Here is a 16974-nt window from a genome sequence, read left to right on the forward strand (position 1 = left end):
TGTTGATCAACACTAATTTAGCAACCATGAAACGGAATCAATTTTGATGATATTGTCTAAGTTCCTTATATATCCAACGTTAAAACAACACTAAACATGCATCTCTTCGACAATGTGATGTACTTTTTGTAATTTGTAGGTGTACAATCTGCGGCGCTCGGCGGCTTTCAGAGAGAAGTGAAAAAGCTTACGGCACCTGGGATTCCCAGGCGGTCTTCCATCCAGGTACTAACCAGGCCCTGCTCTGCTTAACTTCCGAGATCAGACGAGATCGGGCGGAACCAGAGAGGTATGGCCGTAAGCTGCTTTTTATCTTTTTCCTAATCCTTTATAATGCGTCAAAAAATTATGTCACGCCTGCCGTTGGCATCTTTGTGTGGGTTAAATAAGGGTATGCAAAGAAGGCTGTGACATCCTATGCCGAAAATTGGATGGACTAGAGAAGACCCGCCCAGAAGTCCCAGCCAATCGGTGGATGGCCATTGCAGTCCCCGCCACCTCAAATGGCCTGACGATGGTATGGACGTAAGCCACCTTTCATCTTCTTCCTATTGCATCTCTTCTACAATGTGAAATACTTTTTACAATTGTGTAGGTGTACAATCTGCGGCGCTGGGCGGCTTTCGGAGAGAGAAGAGAAAAAGCTTACGGCACCTGGGATCCCCAGGCGGTCTTCCATCCAGGTACTAACCAGATCCTGCTCTGCTTAGCTTCCGAGATCAGACGAGATCGGGCGGAACCAGAGAGGTATGGCCGTACGCTGCTTTTTATCTTTTTCCTAATCCTTTAAAACGTGTCAAAGATAATCAGAAGAGTTTCTTTTTCTAAAATTGAAGCAGTTCTTAGGATTGGCAAGAGAGGTTCCTAAAACCTGAAGGTAACTTTACTTTTCTTCACTGGCAATTCTAACATGTTGGGTTAGCACCTGTATTTCAACGGCTAAATTACAAACAAAAGTAGGCCAATTGTTAAATGTTGATCAACACTAATTTAGCAACCATGAAACGGAATCAATTTTGATGATATTGTCTAAGTTCCTTATATATCCAACGTTAAAACAACACTAAACATGCATCTCTTCGACAATGTGATATACTTTTTGTAATTTGTAGGTGTACAATCTGCGGCGCTCGGCGGCTTTCAGAGAGAAGTGAAAAAGCTTACGGCACCTGGGATTCCCAGGCGGTCTTCCATCCAGGTACTAAGCAGGCCCTGCTCTGCTTAGCTTCCGAGATCAGACGAGATCGGGCGGAACCAGAGAGGTATGGCCGTAAGCTGCTTTTTATCTTTTTCCTAATCCTTTAGAACGTGTCAAAGATAATCAGAAGAGTTTCTTTTTCTAAAATTGAAGCAGTTCTTAGGATTGGCAAGAGAGGTTCCTAAAACCTGAAGGTAACTTTACTTTTCTTCACTGGCAATTCTAACATGTTGGGTTAGCACCTGTATTTCAACGGCTAAATTACAAACAAAAGTAGGCCAATTGTTAAATGTTGATCAACACTAATTTAGCAACCATGAAACGGAATCAATTTTGATGATATTGTCTAAGTTCCTTATATATCCAACGTTAAAACAACACTAAACATGCATCTCTTCGACAATGTGATATACTTTTTGTAATTTGTAGGTGTACAATCTGCGGCGCTCGGCGGCTTTCAGAGAGAAGTGAAAAAGCTTACGGCACCTGGGATTCCCAGGCGGTCTTCCATCCAGGTACTAACCAGGCCCTGCTCTGCTTAGCTTCCGAGATCAGACGAGATCGGGCGGAACCAGAGAGGTATGGCCGTAAGCTGCTTTTTATCTTTTTCCTAATCCTTTATAATGCGTCAAAAAATTATGTCACGCCTGCCGTTGGCATCTTTGTGTGGGTTAAATAAGGGTATGCAAAGAAGGCTGTGACATCCTATACCGAAAATTGGATGGACTAGAGAAGACCCGCCCAGGAGTCCCAGCCAATCGGTGGATGGCCATTGCAGTCCCCGCCACCTCAAATGGCCTGACGATGGTATGGACGTAAGCCACCTTTCATCTTCTTCCTATTGCATCTCTTCTACAATGTGAAATACTTTTTACAATTGTGTAGGTGTACAATCTGCGGCGCTGGGCGGCTTTCGGAGAGAGAAGTGAAAAAGCTTACGGCACCTGGGATTCCCAGGCGGTCTTCCATCCAGGTACTAACCAGGCCCTGCTCTGCTTAGCTTCCGAGATCAGACGAGATCGGGCGGAACCAGAGAGGTATGGCCGTAAGCTGCTTTTGATCTTTTTCCTAATCCTTTAAAACGTGTCAAAGATAATCAGAAGAGTTTCTTTTTCTAAAATTGAAGCAGTTCTTAGGATTGGCAAGAGAGGTTCCTAAAACCTGAAGGTAACTTTACTTTTCTTCACTGGCAATTCTAACATGTTGGGTTAGCACCTGTATTTCAACGGCTAAATTACAAACAAAAGTATGCCAATTGTTAAATGTTGATCAACACTAATTTAGCAACCATGAAACGGAATCAATTTTGATGATATTGTCTAAGTTCCTTATATATCCAACGTTAAAACAACACTAAACATGCATCTCTTCGACAATGTGATGTACTTTTTGTAATTTGTAGGTGTACAATCTGCGGCGCTCGGCAGCTTTCAGAGAGAAGTGAAAAAGCTTACGGCACCTGGGATTCCCAGGCGGTCTTCCATCCAGGTACTAACCAGGCCCTGCTCTGCTTAGCTTCCGAGATCAGACGAGATCGGGCGGAACCAGAGAGGTATGGCCGTAAGCTGCTTTTTATCTTTTTCCTAATCCTTTAAAACGTGTCAAAGATAATCAGAAGAGTTTCTTTTTCTAAAATTGAAGCAGTTCTTAGGATTGGCAAGAGAGGTTCCTAAAACCTGAAGGTAACTTTACTTTTCTTCACTGGCAATTCTAACATGTTGGGTTAGCACCTGTATTTCAACGGCTAAATTACAAACAAAAGTAGGCCAATTGTTAAATGTTGATCAACACTAATTTAGCAACCATGAAACGGAATCAATTTTGATGATATTGTCTAAGTTCCTTATATATCCAACGTTAAAACAACACTAAACATGCATCTCTTCGACAATGTGATGTACTTTTTGTAATTTGTAGGTGTACAATCTGCGGCGCTCGGCGGCTTTCAGAGAGAAGTGAAAAAGCTTACGGCACCTGGGATTCCCAGGCGGTCTTCCATCCAGGTACTAACCAGGCCCTGCTCTGCTTAACTTCCGAGATCAGACGAGATCGGGCGGAACCAGAGAGGTATGGCCGTAAGCTGCTTTTTATCTTTTTCCTAATCCTTTATAATGCGTCAAAAAATTATGTCACGCCTGCCGTTGGCATCTTTGTGTGGGTTAAATAAGGGTATGCAAAGAAGGCTGTGACATCCTATGCCGAAAATTGGATGGACTAGAGAAGACCCGCCCAGAAGTCCCAGCCAATCGGTGGATGGCCATTGCAGTCCCCGCCACCTCAAATGGCCTGACGATGGTATGGACGTAAGCCACCTTTCATCTTCTTCCTATTGCATCTCTTCTACAATGTGAAATACTTTTTACAATTGTGTAGGTGTACAATCTGCGGCGCTGGGCGGCTTTCGGAGAGAGAAGAGAAAAAGCTTACGGCACCTGGGATCCCCAGGCGGTCTTCCATCCAGGTACTAACCAGGCCCTGCTCTGCTTAGCTTCCGAGATCAGACGAGATCGGGCGGAACCAGAGAGGTATGGCCGTACGCTGCTTTTTATCTTTTTCCTAATCCTTTAAAACGTGTCAAAGATAATCAGAAGAGTTTCTTTTTCTAAAATTGAAGCAGTTCTTAGGATTGGCAAGAGAGGTTCCTAAAACCTGAAGGTAACTTTACTTTTCTTCACTGGCAATTCTAACATGTTGGGTTAGCACCTGTATTTCAACGGCTAAATTACAAACAAAAGTAGGCCAATTGTTAAATGTTGATCAACACTAATTTAGCAACCATGAAACGGAATCAATTTTGATGATATTGTCTAAGTTCCTTATATATCCAACGTTAAAACAACACTAAACATGCATCTCTTCGACAATGTGATATACTTTTTGTAATTTGTAGGTGTACAATCTGCGGCGCTCGGCGGCTTTCAGAGAGAAGTGAAAAAGCTTACGGCACCTGGGATTCCCAGGCGGTCTTCCATCCAGGTACTAACCAGGCCCTGCTCTGCTTAGCTTCCGAGATCAGACGAGATCGGGCGGAACCAGAGAGGTATGGCCGTAAGCTGCTTTTTATCTTTTTCCTAATCCTTTAGAACGTGTCAAAGATAATCAGAAGAGTTTCTTTTTCTAAAATTGAAGCAGTTCTTAGGATTGGCAAGAGAGGTTCCTAAAACCTGAAGGTAACTTTACTTTTCTTCACTGGCAATTCTAACATGTTGGGTTAGCACCTGTATTTCAACGGCTAAATTACAAACAAAAGTATGCCAATTGTTAAATGTTGATCAACACTAATTTAGCAACCATGAAACGGAATCAATTTTGATGATATTGTCTAAGTTCCTTATATATCCAACGTTAAAACAACACTAAACATGCATCTCTTCGACAATGTGATGTACTTTTTGTAATTTGTAGGTGTACAATCTGCGGCGCTCGGCAGCTTTCAGAGAGAAGTGAAAAGCTTACGGCACCTGGGATTCCCAGGCGGTCTTCCATCCAGGTACTAACCAGGCCCTGCTCTGCTTAGCTTCCGAGATCAGACGAGATCGGGCGGAACCAGAGAGGTATGGCCGTAAGCTGCTTTTTATCTTTTTCCTAATCCTTTAAAACGTGTCAAAGATAATCAGAAGAGTTTCTTTTTCTAAAATTGAAGCAGTTCTTAGGATTGGCAAGAGAGGTTCCTAAAACCTGAAGGTAACTTTACTTTTCTTCACTGGCAATTCTAACATGTTGGGTTAGCACCTGTATTTCAACGGCTAAATTACAAACAAAAGTAGGCCAATTGTTAAATGTTGATCAACACTAATTTAGCAACCATGAAACGGAATCAATTTTGATGATATTGTCTAAGTTCCTTATATATCCAACGTTAAAACAACACTAAACATGCATCTCTTCGACAATGTGATGTACTTTTTGTAATTTGTAGGTGTACAATCTGCGGCGCTCGGCAGCTTTCAGAGAGAAGTGAAAAGCTTACGGCACCTGGGATTCCCAGGCGGTCTTCCATCCAGGTACTAACCAGGCCCTGCTCTGCTTAGCTTCCGAGATCAGACGAGATCGGGCGGAACCAGAGAGGTATGGCCGTAAGCTGCTTTTTATCTTTTTCCTAATCCTTTAAAACGTGTCAAAGATAATCAGAAGAGTTTCTTTTTCTAAAATTGAAGCAGTTCTTAGGATTGGCAAGAGAGGTTCCTAAAACCTGAAGGTAACTTTACTTTTCTTCACTGGCAATTCTAACATGTTGGGTTAGCACCTGTATTTCAACGGCTAAATTACAAACAAAAGTAGGCCAATTGTTAAATGTTGATCAACACTAATTTAGCAACCATGAAACGGAATCAATTTTGATGATATTGTCTAAGTTCCTTATATATCCAACGTTAAAACAACACTAAACATGCATCTCTTCGACAATGTGATATACTTTTTGTAATTTGTAGGTGTACAATCTGCGGCGCTCGGCGGCTTTCAGAGAGAAGTGAAAAAGCTTACGGCACCTGGGATTCCCAGGCGGTCTTCCATCCAGGTACTAACCAGGCCCTGCTCTGCTTAGCTTCCGAGATCAGACGAGATCGGGCGGAACCAGAGAGGTATGGCCGTAAGCTGCTTTTTATCTTTTTCCTAATCCTTTAAAACGTGTCAAAGATAATCAGAAGAGTTTCTTTTTCTAAAATTGAAGCAGTTCTTAGGATTGGCAAGAGAGGTTCCTAAAACCTGAAGGTAACTTTACTTTTCTTCACTGGCAATTCTAACATGTTGGGTTAGCACCTGTATTTCAACGGCTAAATTACAAACAAAAGTAGGCCAATTGTTAAATGTTGATCAACACTAATTTAGCAACCATGAAACGGAATCAATTTTGATGATATTGTCTAAGTTCCTTATATATCCAACGTTAAAACAACACTAAACATGCATCTCTTCGACAATGTGATATACTTTTTGTAATTTGTAGGTGTACAATCTGCGGCGCTCGGCGGCTTTCAGAGAGAAGTGAAAAAGCTTACGGCACCTGGGATTCCCAGGCGGTCTTCCATCCAGGTACTAACCAGGCCCTGCTCTGCTTAGCTTCCGAGATCAGACGAGATCGGGCGGAACCAGAGAGGTATGGCCGTAAGCTGCTTTTTATCTTTTTCCTAATCCTTTAAAACGTGTCAAAGATAATCAGAAGAGTTTCTTTTTCTAAAATTGAAGCAGTTCTTAGGATTGGCAAGAGAGGTTCCTAAAACCTGAAGGTAACTTTACTTTTCTTCACTGGCAATTCTAACATGTTGGGTTAGCACCTGTATTTCAACGGCTAAATTACAAACAAAAGTAGGCCAATTGTTAAATGTTGATCAACACTAATTTAGCAACCATGAAACGGAATCAATTTTGATGATATTGTCTAAGTTCCTTATATATCCAACGTTAAAACAACACTAAACATGCATCTCTTCGACAATGTGATATACTTTTTGTAATTTGTAGGTGTACAATCTGCGGCGCTCGGCGGCTTTCAGAGAGAAGTGAAAAAGCTTACGGCACCTGGGATTCCCAGGCGGTCTTCCATCCAGGTACTAACCAGGCCCTGCTCTGCTTAGCTTCCGAGATCAGACGAGATCGGGCGGAACCAGAGAGGTATGGCCGTAAGCTGCTTTTTATCTTTTTCCTAATCCTTTATAATGCGTCAAAAAATTATGTCACGCCTGCCGTTGGCATCTTTGTGTGGGTTAAATAAGGGTATGCAAAGAAGGCTGTGACATCCTATACCGAAAATTGGATGGACTAGAGAAGACCCGCCCAGGAGTCCCAGCCAATCGGTGGATGGCCATTGCAGTCCCCGCCACCTCAAATGGCCTGACGATGGTATGGACGTAAGCCACCTTTCATCTTCTTCCTATTGCATCTCTTCTACAATGTGAAATACTTTTTACAATTGTGTAGGTGTACAATCTGCGGCGCTGGGCGGCTTTCGGAGAGAGAAGTGAAAAAGCTTACGGCACCTGGGATTCCCAGGCGGTCTTCCATCCAGGTACTAACCAGGCCCTGCTCTGCTTAGCTTCCGAGATCAGACGAGATCGGGCGGAACCAGAGAGGTATGGCCGTAAGCTGCTTTTGATCTTTTTCCTAATCCTTTAAAACGTGTCAAAGATAATCAGAAGAGTTTCTTTTTCTAAAATTGAAGCAGTTCTTAGGATTGGCAAGAGAGGTTCCTAAAACCTGAAGGTAACTTTACTTTTCTTCACTGGCAATTCTAACATGTTGGGTTAGCACCTGTATTTCAACGGCTAAATTACAAACAAAAGTAGGCCAATTGTTAAATGTTGATCAACACTAATTTAGCAACCATGAAACGGAATCAATTTTGATGATATTGTCTAAGTTCCTTATATATCCAACGTTAAAACAACACTAAACATGCATCTCTTCGACAATGTGATGTACTTTTTGTAATTTGTAGGTGTACAATCTGCGGCGCTCGGCGGCTTTCAGAGAGAAGTGAAAAAGCTTACGGCACCTGGGATTCCCAGGCGGTCTTCCATCCAGGTACTAACCAGGCCCTGCTCTGCTTAACTTCCGAGATCAGACGAGATCGGGCGGAACCAGAGAGGTATGGCCGTAAGCTGCTTTTTATCTTTTTCCTAATCCTTTATAATGCGTCAAAAAATTATGTCACGCCTGCCGTTGGCATCTTTGTGTGGGTTAAATAAGGGTATGCAAAGAAGGCTGTGACATCCTATGCCGAAAATTGGATGGACTAGAGAAGACCCGCCCAGAAGTCCCAGCCAATCGGTGGATGGCCATTGCAGTCCCCGCCACCTCAAATGGCCTGACGATGGTATGGACGTAAGCCACCTTTCATCTTCTTCCTATTGCATCTCTTCTACAATGTGAAATACTTTTTACAATTGTGTAGGTGTACAATCTGCGGCGCTGGGCGGCTTTCGGAGAGAGAAGAGAAAAAGCTTACGGCACCTGGGATCCCCAGGCGGTCTTCCATCCAGGTACTAACCAGGCCCTGCTCTGCTTAGCTTCCGAGATCAGACGAGATCGGGCGGAACCAGAGAGGTATGGCCGTACGCTGCTTTTTATCTTTTTCCTAATCCTTTAAAACGTGTCAAAGATAATCAGAAGAGTTTCTTTTTCTAAAATTGAAGCAGTTCTTAGGATTGGCAAGAGAGGTTCCTAAAACCTGAAGGTAACTTTACTTTTCTTCACTGGCAATTCTAACATGTTGGGTTAGCACCTGTATTTCAACGGCTAAATTACAAACAAAAGTAGGCCAATTGTTAAATGTTGATCAACACTAATTTAGCAACCATGAAACGGAATCAATTTTGATGATATTGTCTAAGTTCCTTATATATCCAACGTTAAAACAACACTAAACATGCATCTCTTCGACAATGTGATATACTTTTTGTAATTTGTAGGTGTACAATCTGCGGCGCTCGGCGGCTTTCAGAGAGAAGTGAAAAAGCTTACGGCACCTGGGATTCCCAGGCGGTCTTCCATCCAGGTACTAACCAGGCCCTGCTCTGCTTAGCTTCCGAGATCAGACGAGATCGGGCGGAACCAGAGAGGTATGGCCGTAAGCTGCTTTTTATCTTTTTCCTAATCCTTTAGAACGTGTCAAAGATAATCAGAAGAGTTTCTTTTTCTAAAATTGAAGCAGTTCTTAGGATTGGCAAGAGAGGTTCCTAAAACCTGAAGGTAACTTTACTTTTCTTCACTGGCAATTCTAACATGTTGGGTTAGCACCTGTATTTCAACGGCTAAATTACAAACAAAAGTATGCCAATTGTTAAATGTTGATCAACACTAATTTAGCAACCATGAAACGGAATCAATTTTGATGATATTGTCTAAGTTCCTTATATATCCAACGTTAAAACAACACTAAACATGCATCTCTTCGACAATGTGATGTACTTTTTGTAATTTGTAGGTGTACAATCTGCGGCGCTCGGCAGCTTTCAGAGAGAAGTGAAAAGCTTACGGCACCTGGGATTCCCAGGCGGTCTTCCATCCAGGTACTAACCAGGCCCTGCTCTGCTTAGCTTCCGAGATCAGACGAGATCGGGCGGAACCAGAGAGGTATGGCCGTAAGCTGCTTTTTATCTTTTTCCTAATCCTTTAAAACGTGTCAAAGATAATCAGAAGAGTTTCTTTTTCTAAAATTGAAGCAGTTCTTAGGATTGGCAAGAGAGGTTCCTAAAACCTGAAGGTAACTTTACTTTTCTTCACTGGCAATTCTAACATGTTGGGTTAGCACCTGTATTTCAACGGCTAAATTACAAACAAAAGTAGGCCAATTGTTAAATGTTGATCAACACTAATTTAGCAACCATGAAACGGAATCAATTTTGATGATATTGTCTAAGTTCCTTATATATCCAACGTTAAAACAACACTAAACATGCATCTCTTCGACAATGTGATGTACTTTTTGTAATTTGTAGGTGTACAATCTGCGGCGCTCGGCAGCTTTCAGAGAGAAGTGAAAAGCTTACGGCACCTGGGATTCCCAGGCGGTCTTCCATCCAGGTACTAACCAGGCCCTGCTCTGCTTAGCTTCCGAGATCAGACGAGATCGGGCGGAACCAGAGAGGTATGGCCGTAAGCTGCTTTTTATCTTTTTCCTAATCCTTTAAAACGTGTCAAAGATAATCAGAAGAGTTTCTTTTTCTAAAATTGAAGCAGTTCTTAGGATTGGCAAGAGAGGTTCCTAAAACCTGAAGGTAACTTTACTTTTCTTCACTGGCAATTCTAACATGTTGGGTTAGCACCTGTATTTCAACGGCTAAATTACAAACAAAAGTAGGCCAATTGTTAAATGTTGATCAACACTAATTTAGCAACCATGAAACGGAATCAATTTTGATGATATTGTCTAAGTTCCTTATATATCCAACGTTAAAACAACACTAAACATGCATCTCTTCGACAATGTGATATACTTTTTGTAATTTGTAGGTGTACAATCTGCGGCGCTCGGCGGCTTTCAGAGAGAAGTGAAAAAGCTTACGGCACCTGGGATTCCCAGGCGGTCTTCCATCCAGGTACTAACCAGGCCCTGCTCTGCTTAGCTTCCGAGATCAGACGAGATCGGGCGGAACCAGAGAGGTATGGCCGTAAGCTGCTTTTTATCTTTTTCCTAATCCTTTAAAACGTGTCAAAGATAATCAGAAGAGTTTCTTTTTCTAAAATTGAAGCAGTTCTTAGGATTGGCAAGAGAGGTTCCTAAAACCTGAAGGTAACTTTACTTTTCTTCACTGGCAATTCTAACATGTTGGGTTAGCACCTGTATTTCAACGGCTAAATTACAAACAAAAGTAGGCCAATTGTTAAATGTTGATCAACACTAATTTAGCAACCATGAAACGGAATCAATTTTGATGATATTGTCTAAGTTCCTTATATATCCAACGTTAAAACAACACTAAACATGCATCTCTTCGACAATGTGATATACTTTTTGTAATTTGTAGGTGTACAATCTGCGGCGCTCGGCGGCTTTCAGAGAGAAGTGAAAAAGCTTACGGCACCTGGGATTCCCAGGCGGTCTTCCATCCAGGTACTAACCAGGCCCTGCTCTGCTTAGCTTCCGAGATCAGACGAGATCGGGCGGAACCAGAGAGGTATGGCCGTAAGCTGCTTTTTATCTTTTTCCTAATCCTTTATAATGCGTCAAAAAATTATGTCACGCCTGCCGTTGGCATCTTTGTGTGGGTTAAATAAGGGTATGCAAAGAAGGCTGTGACATCCTATGCCGAAAATTGGATGGACTAGAGAAGACCCGCCCAGGAGTCCCAGCCAATCGGTGGATGGCCATTGCAGTCCCCGCCACCTCAAATGGCCTGACGATGGTATGGACGTAAGCCACCTTTCATCTTCTTCCTATTGCATCTCTTCTACAATGTGAAATACTTTTTACAATTGTGTAGGTGTACAATCTGCGGCGCTGGGCGGCTTTCGGAGAGAGAAGTGAAAAAGCTTACGGCACCTGGGATTCCCAGGCGGTCTTCCATCCAGGTACTAACCAGGCCCTGCTCTGCTTAGCTTCCGAGATCAGACGAGATCGGGCGGAACCAGAGAGGTATGGCCGTAAGCTGCTTTAATATCTTTTTCCTAATCCTTTAGAACGTGTCAAAGATAATCAGAAAAGTTTCTTTTTCTAAAATTGAAGCAGTTCTTAGGATTGGCAAGAGAGGTTCCTAAAACCTGAAGGTAACTTTACTTTTCTTCACTGGCAATTCTAACATGTTGGGTTAGCACCTGTATTTCAACGGCTAAATTACAAACAAAAGTATGCCAATTGTTAAATGTTGATCAACACTAATTTAGCAACCATGAAACGGAATCAATTTTGATGATATTGTCTAAGTTCCTTATATATCCAACGTTAAAACAACACTAAACATGCATCTCTTCGACAATGTGATGTACTTTTTGTAATTTGTAGGTGTACAATCTGCGGCGCTCGGCGGCTTTCAGAGAGAAGTGAAAAAGCTTACGGCACCTGGGATTCCCAGGCGGTCTTCCATCCAGGTACTAACCAGGCCCTGCTCTGCTTAACTTCCGAGATCAGACGAGATCGGGCGGAACCAGAGAGGTATGGCCGTAAGCTGCTTTTTATCTTTTTCCTAATCCTTTATAATGCGTCAAAAAATTATGTCACGCCTGCCGTTGGCATCTTTGTGTGGGTTAAATAAGGGTATGCAAAGAAGGCTGTGACATCCTATGCCGAAAATTGGATGGACTAGAGAAGACCCGCCCAGAAGTCCCAGCCAATCGGTGGATGGCCATTGCAGTCCCCGCCACCTCAAATGGCCTGACGATGGTATGGACGTAAGCCACCTTTCATCTTCTTCCTATTGCATCTCTTCTACAATGTGAAATACTTTTTACAATTGTGTAGGTGTACAATCTGCGGCGCTGGGCGGCTTTCGGAGAGAGAAGAGAAAAAGCTTACGGCACCTGGGATCCCCAGGCGGTCTTCCATCCAGGTACTAACCAGGCCCTGCTCTGCTTAGCTTCCGAGATCAGACGAGATCGGGCGGAACCAGAGAGGTATGGCCGTACGCTGCTTTTTATCTTTTTCCTAATCCTTTAAAACGTGTCAAAGATAATCAGAAGAGTTTCTTTTTCTAAAATTGAAGCAGTTCTTAGGATTGGCAAGAGAGGTTCCTAAAACCTGAAGGTAACTTTACTTTTCTTCACTGGCAATTCTAACATGTTGGGTTAGCACCTGTATTTCAACGGCTAAATTACAAACAAAAGTAGGCCAATTGTTAAATGTTGATCAACACTAATTTAGCAACCATGAAACGGAATCAATTTTGATGATATTGTCTAAGTTCCTTATATATCCAACGTTAAAACAACACTAAACATGCATCTCTTCGACAATGTGATATACTTTTTGTAATTTGTAGGTGTACAATCTGCGGCGCTCGGCGGCTTTCAGAGAGAAGTGAAAAAGCTTACGGCACCTGGGATTCCCAGGCGGTCTTCCATCCAGGTACTAAGCAGGCCCTGCTCTGCTTAGCTTCCGAGATCAGACGAGATCGGGCGGAACCAGAGAGGTATGGCCGTAAGCTGCTTTTTATCTTTTTCCTAATCCTTTAGAACGTGTCAAAGATAATCAGAAGAGTTTCTTTTTCTAAAATTGAAGCAGTTCTTAGGATTGGCAAGAGAGGTTCCTAAAACCTGAAGGTAACTTTACTTTTCTTCACTGGCAATTCTAACATGTTGGGTTAGCACCTGTATTTCAACGGCTAAATTACAAACAAAAGTATGCCAATTGTTAAATGTTGATCAACACTAATTTAGCAACCATGAAACGGAATCAATTTTGATGATATTGTCTAAGTTCCTTATATATCCAACGTTAAAACAACACTAAACATGCATCTCTTCGACAATGTGATATACTTTTTGTAATTTGTAGGTGTACAATCTGCGGCGCTCGGCGGCTTTCAGAGAGAAGTGAAAAAGCTTACGGCACCTGGGATTCCCAGGCGGTCTTCCATCCAGGTACTAACCAGGCCCTGCTCTGCTTAGCTTCCGAGATCAGACGAGATCGGGCGGAACCAGAGAGGTATGGCCGTAAGCTGCTTTTTATCTTTTTCCTAATCCTTTAAAACGTGTCAAAGATAATCAGAAGAGTTTCTTTTTCTAAAATTGAAGCAGTTCTTAGGATTGGCAAGAGAGGTTCCTAAAACCTGAAGGTAACTTTACTTTTCTTCACTGGCAATTCTAACATGTTGGGTTAGCACCTGTATTTCAACGGCTAAATTACAAACAAAAGTAGGCCAATTGTTAAATGTTGATCAACACTAATTTAGCAACCATGAAACGGAATCAATTTTGATGATATTGTCTAAGTTCCTTATATATCCAACGTTAAAACAACACTAAACATGCATCTCTTCGACAATGTGATATACTTTTTGTAATTTGTAGGTGTACAATCTGCGGCGCTCGGCGGCTTTCAGAGAGAAGTGAAAAAGCTTACGGCACCTGGGATTCCCAGGCGGTCTTCCATCCAGGTACTAACCAGGCCCTGCTCTGCTTAGCTTCCGAGATCAGACGAGATCGGGCGGAACCAGAGAGGTATGGCCGTAAGCTGCTTTTTATCTTTTTCCTAATCCTTTATAATGCGTCAAAAAATTATGTCACGCCTGCCGTTGGCATCTTTGTGTGGGTTAAATAAGGGTATGCAAAGAAGGCTGTGACATCCTATACCGAAAATTGGATGGACTAGAGAAGACCCGCCCAGGAGTCCCAGCCAATCGGTGGATGGCCATTGCAGTCCCCGCCACCTCAAATGGCCTGACGATGGTATGGACGTAAGCCACCTTTCATCTTCTTCCTATTGCATCTCTTCTACAATGTGAAATACTTTTTACAATTGTGTAGGTGTACAATCTGCGGCGCTGGGCGGCTTTCGGAGAGAGAAGTGAAAAAGCTTACGGCACCTGGGATTCCCAGGCGGTCTTCCATCCAGGTACTAACCAGGCCCTGCTCTGCTTAGCTTCCGAGATCAGACGAGATCGGGCGGAACCAGAGAGGTATGGCCGTAAGCTGCTTTTGATCTTTTTCCTAATCCTTTAAAACGTGTCAAAGATAATCAGAAGAGTTTCTTTTTCTAAAATTGAAGCAGTTCTTAGGATTGGCAAGAGAGGTTCCTAAAACCTGAAGGTAACTTTACTTTTCTTCACTGGCAATTCTAACATGTTGGGTTAGCACCTGTATTTCAACGGCTAAATTACAAACAAAAGTATGCCAATTGTTAAATGTTGATCAACACTAATTTAGCAACCATGAAACGGAATCAATTTTGATGATATTGTCTAAGTTCCTTATATATCCAACGTTAAAACAACACTAAACATGCATCTCTTCGACAATGTGATGTACTTTTTGTAATTTGTAGGTGTACAATCTGCGGCGCTCGGCAGCTTTCAGAGAGAAGTGAAAAAGCTTACGGCACCTGGGATTCCCAGGCGGTCTTCCATCCAGGTACTAACCAGGCCCTGCTCTGCTTAGCTTCCGAGATCAGACGAGATCGGGCGGAACCAGAGAGGTATGGCCGTAAGCTGCTTTTTATCTTTTTCCTAATCCTTTAAAACGTGTCAAAGATAATCAGAAGAGTTTCTTTTTCTAAAATTGAAGCAGTTCTTAGGATTGGCAAGAGAGGTTCCTAAAACCTGAAGGTAACTTTACTTTTCTTCACTGGCAATTCTAACATGTTGGGTTAGCACCTGTATTTCAACGGCTAAATTACAAACAAAAGTAGGCCAATTGTTAAATGTTGATCAACACTAATTTAGCAACCATGAAACGGAATCAATTTTGATGATATTGTCTAAGTTCCTTATATATCCAACGTTAAAACAACACTAAACATGCATCTCTTCGACAATGTGATGTACTTTTTGTAATTTGTAGGTGTACAATCTGCGGCGCTCGGCGGCTTTCAGAGAGAAGTGAAAAAGCTTACGGCACCTGGGATTCCCAGGCGGTCTTCCATCCAGGTACTAACCAGGCCCTGCTCTGCTTAACTTCCGAGATCAGACGAGATCGGGCGGAACCAGAGAGGTATGGCCGTAAGCTGCTTTTTATCTTTTTCCTAATCCTTTATAATGCGTCAAAAAATTATGTCACGCCTGCCGTTGGCATCTTTGTGTGGGTTAAATAAGGGTATGCAAAGAAGGCTGTGACATCCTATGCCGAAAATTGGATGGACTAGAGAAGACCCGCCCAGAAGTCCCAGCCAATCGGTGGATGGCCATTGCAGTCCCCGCCACCTCAAATGGCCTGACGATGGTATGGACGTAAGCCACCTTTCATCTTCTTCCTATTGCATCTCTTCTACAATGTGAAATACTTTTTACAATTGTGTAGGTGTACAATCTGCGGCGCTGGGCGGCTTTCGGAGAGAGAAGAGAAAAAGCTTACGGCACCTGGGATCCCCAGGCGGTCTTCCATCCAGGTACTAACCAGGCCCTGCTCTGCTTAGCTTCCGAGATCAGACGAAATCGGGCGGAACTAGAGAGGTATGGCCGTACGCTGCTTTTTATCTTTTTCCTAATCCTTTAAAACGTGTCAAAGATAATCAGAAGAGTTTCTTTTTCTAAAATTGAAGCAGTTCTTAGGATTGGCAAGAGAGGTTCCTAAAACCTGAAGGTAACTTTACTTTTCTTCACTGGCAATTCTAACATGTTGGGTTAGCACCTGTATTTCAACGGCTAAATTACAAACAAAAGTAGGCCAATTGTTAAATGTTGATCAACACTAATTTAGCAACCATGAAACGGAATCAATTTTGATGATATTGTCTAAGTTCCTTATATATCCAACGTTAAAACAACACTAAACATGCATCTCTTCGACAATGTGATATACTTTTTGTAATTTGTAGGTGTACAATCTGCGGCGCTCGGCGGCTTTCAGAGAAAAGTGAAAAAGCTTACGGCACCTGGGATTCCCAGGCGGTCTTCCATCCAGGTACTAACCAGGCCCTGCTCTGCTTAGCTTCCGAGATCAGACGAGATCGGGCGGAACCAGAGAGGTATGGCCGTAAGCTGCTTTTTATCTTTTTCCTAATCCTTTATAATGCGTCAAAAAATTATGTCACGCCTGCCGTTGGCATCTTTGTGTGGGTTAAATAAGGGTATGCAAAGAAGGCTGTGACATCCTATGCCGAAAATTGGATGGACTAGAGAAGACCCGCCCAGGAGTCCCAGCCAATCGGTGGATGGCCATTGCAGTCCCCGCCACCTCAAATGGCCTGACGATGGTATGGACGTAAGCCACCTTTCATCTTCTTCCTATTGCATCTCTTCTACAATGTGAAATACTTTTTACAATTGTGTAGGTGTACAATCTGCGGCGCTGGGCGGCTTTCGGAGAGAGAAGTGAAAAAGCTTACGGCACCTGGGATTCCCAGGCGGTCTTCCATCCAGGTACTATCCAGGCCCTGCTCTGCTTAGCTTCCGAGATCAGACGAGATCGGGCGGAACCAGAGAGGTATGGCCGTAAGCTGCTTTAATATCTTTTTCCTAATCCTTTAGAACGTGTCAAAGATAATCAGAAAAGTTTCTTTTTCTAAAATTGAAGCAGTTCTTAGGATTGGCAAGAGAGGTTCCTAAAACCTGAAGGTAACTTTACTTTTCTTCACTGGCAATTCTAACATGTTGGGTTAGCACCTGTATTTCAACGGCTAAATTACAAACAAAAGTATGCCAATTGTTAAATGTTGATCAACACTAATTTAGCAACCATGAAACGGA

General features: G+C 42.6%; 32 non-coding genes and 2 pseudogenes across 32 annotated transcripts; all 34 read right to left on the minus strand.

Annotated features, from left to right (window-relative positions):
* Positions 1–184: 184 nt before the first annotated feature.
* Positions 185–303, minus strand: LOC134114218 (5S ribosomal RNA). The gene has a single exon (XR_009946584.1). It is a non-coding gene; the product is annotated as a 5S ribosomal RNA (ribosomal RNA).
* Positions 304–642: 339 nt separating this feature from the next.
* On the minus strand, positions 643–761 carry LOC134114770 (5S ribosomal RNA; annotated as a pseudogene).
* Positions 762–1157: 396 nt separating this feature from the next.
* LOC134114508 (5S ribosomal RNA) lies at positions 1158–1276 on the minus strand. The gene has a single exon (XR_009946875.1). It is a non-coding gene; the product is annotated as a 5S ribosomal RNA (ribosomal RNA).
* Positions 1277–1672: 396 nt separating this feature from the next.
* LOC134114944 (5S ribosomal RNA) lies at positions 1673–1791 on the minus strand. Its single transcript, XR_009947306.1, has one exon. It is a non-coding gene; the product is annotated as a 5S ribosomal RNA (ribosomal RNA).
* A 339-nt stretch (positions 1792–2130) lies between these two features.
* LOC134114945 (5S ribosomal RNA) lies at positions 2131–2249 on the minus strand. Its single transcript, XR_009947307.1, has one exon. It is a non-coding gene; the product is annotated as a 5S ribosomal RNA (ribosomal RNA).
* Positions 2250–2645: 396 nt separating this feature from the next.
* Positions 2646–2764, minus strand: LOC134114946 (5S ribosomal RNA). Its single transcript, XR_009947308.1, has one exon. It is a non-coding gene; the product is annotated as a 5S ribosomal RNA (ribosomal RNA).
* A 396-nt stretch (positions 2765–3160) lies between these two features.
* Positions 3161–3279, minus strand: LOC134114329 (5S ribosomal RNA). The gene has a single exon (XR_009946695.1). It is a non-coding gene; the product is annotated as a 5S ribosomal RNA (ribosomal RNA).
* A 339-nt stretch (positions 3280–3618) lies between these two features.
* LOC134114717 (5S ribosomal RNA) lies at positions 3619–3737 on the minus strand. Its single transcript, XR_009947084.1, has one exon. It is a non-coding gene; the product is annotated as a 5S ribosomal RNA (ribosomal RNA).
* Positions 3738–4133: 396 nt separating this feature from the next.
* LOC134114947 (5S ribosomal RNA) lies at positions 4134–4252 on the minus strand. The gene has a single exon (XR_009947309.1). It is a non-coding gene; the product is annotated as a 5S ribosomal RNA (ribosomal RNA).
* A 395-nt stretch (positions 4253–4647) lies between these two features.
* LOC134114948 (5S ribosomal RNA) lies at positions 4648–4766 on the minus strand. Its single transcript, XR_009947310.1, has one exon. It is a non-coding gene; the product is annotated as a 5S ribosomal RNA (ribosomal RNA).
* A 395-nt stretch (positions 4767–5161) lies between these two features.
* On the minus strand, positions 5162–5280 carry LOC134114949 (5S ribosomal RNA). Its single transcript, XR_009947311.1, has one exon. It is a non-coding gene; the product is annotated as a 5S ribosomal RNA (ribosomal RNA).
* Positions 5281–5676: 396 nt separating this feature from the next.
* LOC134114950 (5S ribosomal RNA) lies at positions 5677–5795 on the minus strand. Its single transcript, XR_009947312.1, has one exon. It is a non-coding gene; the product is annotated as a 5S ribosomal RNA (ribosomal RNA).
* Positions 5796–6191: 396 nt separating this feature from the next.
* LOC134114951 (5S ribosomal RNA) lies at positions 6192–6310 on the minus strand. Its single transcript, XR_009947313.1, has one exon. It is a non-coding gene; the product is annotated as a 5S ribosomal RNA (ribosomal RNA).
* Positions 6311–6706: 396 nt separating this feature from the next.
* LOC134114953 (5S ribosomal RNA) lies at positions 6707–6825 on the minus strand. Its single transcript, XR_009947315.1, has one exon. It is a non-coding gene; the product is annotated as a 5S ribosomal RNA (ribosomal RNA).
* A 339-nt stretch (positions 6826–7164) lies between these two features.
* LOC134114954 (5S ribosomal RNA) lies at positions 7165–7283 on the minus strand. The gene has a single exon (XR_009947316.1). It is a non-coding gene; the product is annotated as a 5S ribosomal RNA (ribosomal RNA).
* Positions 7284–7679: 396 nt separating this feature from the next.
* Positions 7680–7798, minus strand: LOC134114441 (5S ribosomal RNA). Its single transcript, XR_009946807.1, has one exon. It is a non-coding gene; the product is annotated as a 5S ribosomal RNA (ribosomal RNA).
* A 339-nt stretch (positions 7799–8137) lies between these two features.
* Positions 8138–8256, minus strand: LOC134114718 (5S ribosomal RNA). Its single transcript, XR_009947085.1, has one exon. It is a non-coding gene; the product is annotated as a 5S ribosomal RNA (ribosomal RNA).
* Positions 8257–8652: 396 nt separating this feature from the next.
* Positions 8653–8771, minus strand: LOC134114955 (5S ribosomal RNA). Its single transcript, XR_009947317.1, has one exon. It is a non-coding gene; the product is annotated as a 5S ribosomal RNA (ribosomal RNA).
* Positions 8772–9166: 395 nt separating this feature from the next.
* Positions 9167–9285, minus strand: LOC134114956 (5S ribosomal RNA). The gene has a single exon (XR_009947318.1). It is a non-coding gene; the product is annotated as a 5S ribosomal RNA (ribosomal RNA).
* Positions 9286–9680: 395 nt separating this feature from the next.
* On the minus strand, positions 9681–9799 carry LOC134114957 (5S ribosomal RNA). Its single transcript, XR_009947319.1, has one exon. It is a non-coding gene; the product is annotated as a 5S ribosomal RNA (ribosomal RNA).
* A 396-nt stretch (positions 9800–10195) lies between these two features.
* Positions 10196–10314, minus strand: LOC134114958 (5S ribosomal RNA). The gene has a single exon (XR_009947320.1). It is a non-coding gene; the product is annotated as a 5S ribosomal RNA (ribosomal RNA).
* A 396-nt stretch (positions 10315–10710) lies between these two features.
* LOC134114959 (5S ribosomal RNA) lies at positions 10711–10829 on the minus strand. The gene has a single exon (XR_009947321.1). It is a non-coding gene; the product is annotated as a 5S ribosomal RNA (ribosomal RNA).
* A 339-nt stretch (positions 10830–11168) lies between these two features.
* LOC134114960 (5S ribosomal RNA) lies at positions 11169–11287 on the minus strand. Its single transcript, XR_009947322.1, has one exon. It is a non-coding gene; the product is annotated as a 5S ribosomal RNA (ribosomal RNA).
* Positions 11288–11684: 397 nt separating this feature from the next.
* On the minus strand, positions 11685–11803 carry LOC134114553 (5S ribosomal RNA). Its single transcript, XR_009946920.1, has one exon. It is a non-coding gene; the product is annotated as a 5S ribosomal RNA (ribosomal RNA).
* Positions 11804–12142: 339 nt separating this feature from the next.
* On the minus strand, positions 12143–12261 carry LOC134114719 (5S ribosomal RNA). The gene has a single exon (XR_009947086.1). It is a non-coding gene; the product is annotated as a 5S ribosomal RNA (ribosomal RNA).
* A 396-nt stretch (positions 12262–12657) lies between these two features.
* LOC134114509 (5S ribosomal RNA) lies at positions 12658–12776 on the minus strand. Its single transcript, XR_009946876.1, has one exon. It is a non-coding gene; the product is annotated as a 5S ribosomal RNA (ribosomal RNA).
* A 396-nt stretch (positions 12777–13172) lies between these two features.
* Positions 13173–13291, minus strand: LOC134114961 (5S ribosomal RNA). Its single transcript, XR_009947323.1, has one exon. It is a non-coding gene; the product is annotated as a 5S ribosomal RNA (ribosomal RNA).
* A 396-nt stretch (positions 13292–13687) lies between these two features.
* Positions 13688–13806, minus strand: LOC134114962 (5S ribosomal RNA). Its single transcript, XR_009947324.1, has one exon. It is a non-coding gene; the product is annotated as a 5S ribosomal RNA (ribosomal RNA).
* Positions 13807–14145: 339 nt separating this feature from the next.
* LOC134114964 (5S ribosomal RNA) lies at positions 14146–14264 on the minus strand. Its single transcript, XR_009947326.1, has one exon. It is a non-coding gene; the product is annotated as a 5S ribosomal RNA (ribosomal RNA).
* A 396-nt stretch (positions 14265–14660) lies between these two features.
* Positions 14661–14779, minus strand: LOC134114965 (5S ribosomal RNA). The gene has a single exon (XR_009947327.1). It is a non-coding gene; the product is annotated as a 5S ribosomal RNA (ribosomal RNA).
* A 396-nt stretch (positions 14780–15175) lies between these two features.
* LOC134114664 (5S ribosomal RNA) lies at positions 15176–15294 on the minus strand. The gene has a single exon (XR_009947031.1). It is a non-coding gene; the product is annotated as a 5S ribosomal RNA (ribosomal RNA).
* A 339-nt stretch (positions 15295–15633) lies between these two features.
* LOC134114772 (5S ribosomal RNA) lies at positions 15634–15752 on the minus strand (annotated as a pseudogene).
* A 396-nt stretch (positions 15753–16148) lies between these two features.
* Positions 16149–16267, minus strand: LOC134114966 (5S ribosomal RNA). The gene has a single exon (XR_009947328.1). It is a non-coding gene; the product is annotated as a 5S ribosomal RNA (ribosomal RNA).
* A 339-nt stretch (positions 16268–16606) lies between these two features.
* Positions 16607–16725, minus strand: LOC134114273 (5S ribosomal RNA). Its single transcript, XR_009946639.1, has one exon. It is a non-coding gene; the product is annotated as a 5S ribosomal RNA (ribosomal RNA).
* Between the last annotated feature and the right edge of the window lie 249 nt (positions 16726–16974).

This window comes from Pungitius pungitius, unplaced genomic scaffold, assembly GCF_949316345.1.
Source record: "Pungitius pungitius unplaced genomic scaffold, fPunPun2.1 scaffold_34, whole genome shotgun sequence".
Taxonomy (NCBI): Eukaryota; Metazoa; Chordata; class Actinopteri; order Perciformes; family Gasterosteidae; genus Pungitius; species Pungitius pungitius.